Source organism: Podarcis filfolensis (assembly GCF_964270895.1).
Source record: "Podarcis filfolensis genome assembly, chromosome: 3".
In the NCBI taxonomy this organism is placed as follows: Eukaryota; Metazoa; Chordata; class Lepidosauria; order Squamata; family Lacertidae; genus Podarcis; species Podarcis filfolensis.
The window spans coordinates 41,213,359-41,221,878 of NC_139606.1; the positions used below are offsets into that span (position 1 = coordinate 41,213,359).

General features: G+C 41.8%; 1 long non-coding RNA gene across 1 annotated transcript; it reads right to left on the reverse strand.

Moving 5' to 3' along the window:
- Positions 1 to 1,646: 1,646 nt before the first annotated feature.
- On the reverse strand, positions 1,647 to 6,886 carry LOC310758982. Its single transcript, XR_014546149.1, has 3 exons — positions 6,815 to 6,886; positions 2,594 to 2,691; positions 1,647 to 2,046 (listed from the first exon to the last, which is right to left on the reverse strand). It is a non-coding gene; the product is annotated as an uncharacterized lncRNA (long non-coding RNA).
- Positions 6,887 to 8,520: the final 1,634 nt, after the last annotated feature.

Here is an 8,520-nt window from a genome sequence, read left to right on the forward strand (position 1 = left end):
CCTGCTGGTGTGGTGCCTTTTTAACTACTTGCACTTTGATGTGCTTTCGAACTGCTAGGTTTGTGTTTTTGCTTGCACTTCTGAAGGAACATTCAAAGTTCCAGTGTTGTTTTATTGATGGACAGTCCATCTATTTCCCCAAATGCTTTGATTTCCCTGATAGCCTCCAACAGGGACATATCTGGGTCCAAGACCATCAGGGAAATATCATCAGCAAAGAGGTTCAATTGTGTTGTTGTTGTTGTTGTTGTTTAGTCGTTTAGTTGTGTCCGACTCTTCGTGACCCCATGGACCAGAGCTGGCCAGGTTCAATTGTATTCTATGTTCATTTCTTAATATTCCTTTTATTTTCTGATTACTTTGGATAGCATTAGCCAATGATTCCATTGATAGTGCAAATAATAGATGTTATAAAATTATTCTATTTTTGCCTTAAATTTATCTACTATATCTCTCCTTTGTATGGTATTGTGTGAACATTTCTAAGATCCTTTGGGATGAAGCGTGGTCTTGGAAATCAAATAATAAAGACATTAATAAAAGCAACATTTGGTCCTTTTTTGAGATGGAGTGTGCAGGACATAGTAAGCTGCCTTATACCAGATCAAATGATTTATTGTCTATTCTGACTGGCAGAAGCTCTCCAGGAGCCAAGGCACAGATCGCTCACATCATTTGCTATGACATCCTTTTAATCGAAGATCCCAAGGTTTGAGCCTGGCATCTTCTGTGTGCAAGACATGTGCCTTACACAGTATTCCAGCTTCAACACACCATTGATCAAGTCACTTCATTGTGTTTCTGTTTTATTTTCAACACCTTTACAATAATTCTCCTTAAAAAACCAATTAATTTACAACCTCTTTACAACCATTTATTTCAATCCCTTTACAATAATGTGATATTGTAATTCAATAAATAAATAAAATGGTCGCATCACATTGATTTCATGCCTTGACTGAGTTTTTTAAAAAACTACAAACCTCGAAGTTCCTTTATTGCATAATTCCAACAGCCAATTTAGACTCTGTCAGTTCATTTCTGGTTGGAATGATTTTATCCAAACGTGCATAAGTTTATATGTGCATTTTAAAAACATTTTTTAAAAAAAATCTGTGAGTTTCCCTCAGCAAGCTGTGTGCATTAAAAACAAAAATGCATCGAAACACATGCACTCCCTGTAAAAATAGGAATACTTTGAATGCATCACGCATACACACCATAAAAATACAAAGCACAACAAAATGGAAAAGCAAACAAAAGCTTAAAACTTAAGAATATCCCCATGAATTAACAAACATCAAAAATGTCATAAGCTGAAAGCCTTAAGTAGCAATCCTAGGCTCCCTAAGAGGATGCTCAGTGGTTCACAAGATGCCACAGAGTTCTCTCTCCACCAGTGGTGAGGGAATTCTGCTGCTATCTCCCTAAAATGATGGCAGAAAGCATGGAGGCATGTTGGAGGAAGTTGTATGCTCCCCTCACACCCTCAAGTAAGGTCCTAAAACTAATCTAGCCCTGGTACTGACATAGCTAATACACTCCCATTGGCTACAAAAGGAGAGAGAAATCCATTGGCTTGCTCCCACCCTGGCTGCTGTGAGTGGGCAGGCAGGGTGCTCAATATGGTGGCAGCTTCACCATGGAGATCTGTCCTCTCAGGAGAGATCAGGACCCAGGTATTTTCCACATCAATTGGTCTACCATACTGCTGCCCAGCATGCCAGTCTGGTGAGCTGGTTTTGGAAACCAGCCTTCCAGTTGCTCTTTACCTGCCCAATGTAAGTTTAAAGAGGTGGATCAAAAATGACTTTTTTAATTACCAGACTTTAATGTATTGAGAAGGGTTTCATGGAGCCAGAAGCAAAGAATGCCTGTGCTTCCTTGCTGCATACTTCATAACTCTTAAATGCATGAATCACACAGCACCGTCATTTGCTCATAGTATTGTCATAGTGAAATAACTTTGAGAATCAGCCTTCAATATAAACTGTTGCATTTTTTCAGCATAGCTCTGAAACCTTGAAACCTCCAACAATGTCAGATCTGCAAGGGAACAGTAACGTTATTCACAGCATGGTGATGGCTTTCAGTTTCTGCAGACGTCCTTTTAAATTGTTAAATACACTTACAGTTTTCCTATTCATCAAGAGGCCTGTAAGCTCTCTGGCCTTAAACTCCCTGTTATAGCTGCCATGTTAAATTTAGTCAGGAGCTCTGTAAAGGGAGCAGATTGTCTGCCACAGCCAGGTAAACACGGGAAACAGAAATATTGACACAGGACTTTTACAGGACAATTAAACAAGCAATGAAGGAACTGCAGTTCCTGAAGCAACAGTGAACAGGAAAGTCGGGCTGAGTACCTCATTTTGGCTCATGCCTCATTCCAGCTTCTGTGATTGGCACTTCAGGGCTCTCAGTTATACAGTAACTGATCTCAGGGACCTTGCACTGAAGGCATTGCCTTCCCTGCACATTGCAACAGCATCAGGCCAGCACTTGATGTCGTGGCTCAAATCCAACCCAAGACAATACTCTCAGATAGGGGTGGGAGAAGAAATTCAGTTCAGATCATATTTAAAAGTGAGCTTACATAATTCACACTTCCTCAAACATCACATGAATTGAAACGCAGCCATCCTTCAAAATTTGCACTTCTCCAAAGTTTGCAATGCAGATCCAGCCCAAGCCCTGTGTAAAAAAAGAAGCAGCAGCACTTATTAGGGGAAAGTGTGCATAAAAATGCATATATTGGTTTTAAAAAAATACAAACTACATTATATTAGGGAGAGTTGCTTGAAAAAAACAACAAACCATACATATTAGGTAAAACTGTGCAAAAATGTGCCCATTAGGAAAAATTCTCACTGCAATGTTGATGAAATAAAATAAATCCCAAGCTGATGTGGAAGTGTTGAGAAATGGAAAAATGAGGAACAGGGAGAAACTGAAACTGTCCAGTTCACCCACCCAAGAATTCCTTATTCCAACCCCTGATGTTTGGTATGTTCTCTTTAGCAATTAAAGAAGTGCTCACCCCAAGACCTTTTCTGCATGCATTGGACACTTCACTCTTTGCTGTCTGCATGAAGTCAAATGCATGTGCACAACCCTTGGTCCTGCCATGCTTGGAGCTTGGGGCTTCTTCCCTGCACCCTGTTGTGTATCTTGGGTTTCTCTACCTTTCCACCCTGGCCTGGACCTACTTCTTTTCTCTCACACCTCCCACTTTGGCCCCACTTGGATCATTTTACTAATAGGGGTAGCAAGACAGCTTGCAGTCATGACTCTGAGCTCTTTGACTGGCAACATTTAAAATAGCCCTTCCAGTCTTTGAATTCTTGGCTGCTCAGAGGTTTGGCCTGAGCAAAGGGCAACCAGGGATACTGACCCTCAAGAAAGCATCTCTCACATCTTGAAGCATTCGGCAGATATTCCTTGAATTCTTAACAGGAAAGGAGGTGGAATAGCTTCCCTACTATGGATTCAGAATCCTTCTCCAAGATTTTTCCTCACATGTATTTTGAGTAGCTTTTCCTATCCCTGCTGGTTTTATGCAAGGAGGCAAACTGTGTTTTGTCTTCTGCTTTTATGGTTTTGTAGTTTCCAGCTTGGAATGGGCTGCCAAAGTACACAGGAGCAAAAGCTGGTGTTGGCTTAAGAATCGATCCAAACCCTTTTTGCCTGGCATTATAAGACTTGCAATTCCCAAAAAAGGGTTTGAGCATGTATGATATCCAGTTTTATTTCTAGGTAATATGGTGTGTCCCGGCAGTTTGGCTCAAGTCATCTAGACAGGGTATTTTTAGCTAGGCTACGTTCCTTGTCCATGTTGTTATTTGATTCACATCCATGGGTATGTCTGCACGCTACTTATTTTGGGGCTTGGTGATGCTCACCCCATTCGTCCCCCTGTTCACATGAGCAACCACACAAGGATTGCTGTGATTCTGCCACCTAGAAGAACTGCTGTTGGGATTGCAGAAATCACTTCCAGGCAGCTCTCTGTGTGTACATGTGTGCAGTCATATGATCATTGAAATCTGTCCAATATTTTCACAGTATTCTTTCATCTGATCAAAACCATCTTTCCAACATTGCTCTTTCTTACCCCCTGCTATCTTTTATTTAAAACCACAACAGCTGGGGTTGCCAGGGATTGAATCTGATACTTTCTGTGTGCAAAGTATGTGCCAGTGAGCTATGGTGCTGCTCCAGTCCACATTTATTTGTGAAACTGGAGGCATATCTGTAGCCAAGGAAGGTTCAGCGGTCTCGCCTGTGCAAAGAGAAGATCAGCCAAGGCTGGTTGCCACCCATCTGCGTAGCTAATGGGAACAACTGAGCTCCCATCATGAATTCGGCAGCACCCCATCTAGGCTCCCTGTAGCACGTGCAAGAATTTCCTCAAAAGGAAAAAAAAAGTTCCTGCTTTCCCAGGGACACACCCTGTCCTAGTTGTGCTCAGCCAATATTGTGGCCAGCTATGGTGTGATTCTCCTTGAAAGATTAGCTGCATCAATTTTCTCCTTGCATTTTCTACAGCTTCTTTCTGCAGTCCTCAGTGCCTCAAGTGCTTTGCCCTGACAATTGCCTTCCGCTCAGAAGAAGGAATCATTATGGCCTCGGAAAGAGACAGCTTATGATCCGAACACAACACACGTTGAAGGCAAAGCAAGCAAGCAAGCAAGCAAGCAAGCAAGCAGCATGGGCTTTTATTGAGGGGAAGGGATGGCATATCACCAGATGTTCATAGGAAGGTTGAGTATCACGAATATTGCAAAAATATTCATGATACTTATCACGAATATTGCAAAATATAAATAATTCATTCACTGACAGCCCAATTCTAACAACTTGGAAGTAAGCCTGATTGATTGAAATGCAACTTGGGATGTAGGAAGACATCGTTTTCTGTTCCACTCTGCATTCATCACTTGCAGCACTGTTTCTGTTCCACTGCAGAAAGCTACACTATTTGTCTTACTGTCCACAGTAGCAAAATTACCTTCCTTAGATTAATTATGTGAATTACATTGGCATTAGGTTATTCCACTCCATTCATTCAATTGCCAAGAAAGCACAATGCAAATGGGATAAAAAGTAATCAATTACGTCTCATTTGGGAACCAAAAGCAGCAACAACAGCAAGTGCTGATTGTATTCGTTGAATTGATTTCCTTTCTGGACATGGGTTGATTTCTCCAGCATTGCTAAATTGCTAAATGCCAGCACGCCAAAACTGAATTGTGTTGGGATGAAACATTTAACAGATTTATGAATTAAAACTAACACCTTGACTTATATCATTGTCTCCCATTAGTGCATCCATGGATGGGGGCAGTGTAGATGGTATTCTGCACTGGCTGAAACTTCTGAACTGTTATCAAGTGCAGCCCCACATAGGATAAATGACTCAAAATTAGAAATGCTAATCTAAGAACTCTTTGCCGGTCGATCTGATCTTATGGTAGCTTATGAAAAGGCATACAGCTTGTCACTACATTCCTAACTTTGTGGCAATGCATCACAGAGAACTACTGGTATTTCTCCCACCCAAACTAATAATCAGTTTGTGAAACTAGATGGCTTCTTTCAAATTTATCCTCCCTAGTGGAATGGAAGATGTCATTCCTTCAAGGTGTTTTATCCCACACTTGCTTGTTGAGAATGAGAAAAAGAAAAGCTTCCAATCTTTAAGTAAAAAGGTAAAGGGACCCCTGACCATTAGGTCCAGTTGCGGACGACTCTGGGGTTGTGGCGCTCGTCTCGCTTTACTCGCTGAGGGAGCCGGCGTACAGCTTCCAGGTCATGTGGCCAGCATGACTAAGCTGCTTCTGGCGAACCAGACAGCACATGGAAATGCTGTTTACTTCCCACTGGAGCGGTACCTATTTATCTACTTGCACTGGCGTGCATTCGAACTGCTAGGTTGGCAGGAGCAGGGACCGAGCAACAGGAGCTCACCCTGTCGTGGGGATTCGAATCGCCGACCTTCTGATCGGCAAGTGCTAGGCTCTGTGGTTTAACAGTGCCACCCGCGTCCCGCTAATCTTTAAGTAGGAACTATGAATTAGAGGCACTGATCTTCAGATAACAAATAGTATTTGAGCATGTAAACTAGTTGTTTACTAGGGAACACAATCTGGGTATGGAATTTCCATTCGGAGTTGACTATAGCTTGTTTTAGGCATTTACCCATTCAGGATTCCAATCATGTGAGGGGGAAGAGGCAGGGAATGCCTCCTGGCCCCACCTCCTCTGCAGCATCATAGTCACTGGATTCATTGTCCTCCTGCCCCCTGAACTCCTGCAGTGGCTCCTCATAGCATTGAGGAACTTGGGGCAAATGTCTGACCAGGGGCTGAAGAACTGAAGAAACCCGAACATTTGCAATTAACTTGTTTGATGGCACATGAGTAATTGTTAGGAGATTGTCCTTCCCAGCTGAAATCAGGAGGAACAATATTTGTTTTCTCTCTCCCCACTTTACTTTCCAGCTTTTTTGGAGGTGAAAGAATAGGCACATTATCCATTATGACATGTACTATTCTCAGTGGAAAAGAAAGTCTGAATGGCTAATAATGAATTAAAAGATACTGAAATCTTATAGGCAGAACAGCTCCTCTCACCCGCTCACTTTTGTACCTGTTCCAAGATGAAGCAGAAGATTTTTGTGGGGTTTTAATATGATTTTTCCTCAGACAGATAGAAAGCCTTCATATATCATTCAGTGCGAGTGCGGATTTTTATTCAGCACAGTGTCACGTCCCTCCTTCCCTTCATTTTTCACAGAGCTTTATGGATGACTCACCCAATTCATATAGCTGGTGATGGTGGAGGAGGGAGGGAGCTATACCACTGCTACTGCTTGGAGAAAATGTTCCATAGAAATGAAAACAGAAAATAACGTTGGGTGACAAAGAAGTGAACCAAATGCATTGCCACTGCAGCAATGAGATTGATATCAAACCCCAAATGGGATCTGGATACCATAAGGATCACCTTCCAGTGGCATAGCGGGTGGGGGGAGGGGGTGGTGGCCCCAGGCACAAAATCCTGAGGGGGATGCAATCAGGCACACCCATGAAAGGCCTCCTGCTGAGCTCCTCCAACCTTCCAGAGCTGTGGGGAGGCAAGTTTGGCCTGGACTGGGCCTTCATCCTTCTCCTCATGGTCGCCCATGCAGTGGCCGAGAGGCGAGGGCTCGCCAATCCAGGTTATTAAGACGTGCTAACTTCCTGTGGTCTTGAAGTACCACTTGCTCCCAAGAAAATGTCTATTGGAGTGCAATCTTACTTTTTCTACTGGTCCCACTTCTGGACCTTTAACAGCAACCTGACATTCAGAAATTAAAATGGTGAATCTCTTGATGGCACTGAAAGGACATGTTTTTGCAAGCAATTTCCCCAAAGGCAATGCATTTTAATGTTATTTCCACCAATATATTCATTTATAGGCACACTTTATCTCAGTATATGCATTTGCGGGCACATTTCTTCACTGAAAAACTGCACTGCAAAATGTGGTAACGTGTTTCAGATTGTGCATGGTTTTGGAAAGTACCATACAAATTATTATTATATTCTTATTTATTAGATTTATATACCACCCTTCATCATAAGGTCCCAGTGCCATTCACAGAATAAAATACAAGAAAATAACAAGTAAATGATTAAAACGAAACAGCAAAAAAATAACCTTACCTTCCCACAGACACATTTAAAAGGCTGTAGAATATTAATCAGCCAAAGGTAGGATCTCCTTTAAATGACAACTGAATCAAATTTCTTTCCCATCCTTATTTGTAAGGGATTCAGGACTTGCTTTTCTATTATTTAAATATAACCCTGCATTTCTATTTTTTTTTTTTACCCTTTAAGTGATAAAATGTTTAATTCTAAATTAAAAAATGAGCTGGTCTGCGAAATGCCAAATACAGCAAAAGAAATGTTTTCACTGTCTTTTCCACTAATATCATCTTCTTCTTCTTCTTCTTCTTCTTCTTCTTCTTCTTCTTCTTCTTTGGCGATCACTCATAGCCAAGTAAGATTGTCTTCCATAAACACGGTCTTAATAGTGAGTTTGTAAGTGACTGTGGAGGCCAATTCTGGATCCACATGTCCTTCCACAGTAGGGACATAGGTTTCCGGGCGGGAGTTGATCACGGTGAGGGTTTGCCAAGCGTGCCTTCCTCTTAACACGTTTCTCCCTTTTGTCTAGAGTTCGAGCGTCTTCAAAGTCCATGGCACCTTTGGTAAAGACTGTTCTCCAGTTGGAGCGCTCACAGGCCAGTGTTTCCCAATTGCCGGTGTTTATTCTACTTTTTAAAGATTTGGCTTGAGACAGTCTTTAAACCTCTTCTGTTGACCACCAGCATTACGCTTCCCATTTTTAAGTTCGGAATAGAGTAGTTGCTTTGAAAGATGATCATCAGGCATCTGAACAACATGACCTGTTCAACGAAGTTGATGTTGAAGAATCATTGCTTTGGCACTGGTAATCTTTGCTTCTTCCAGT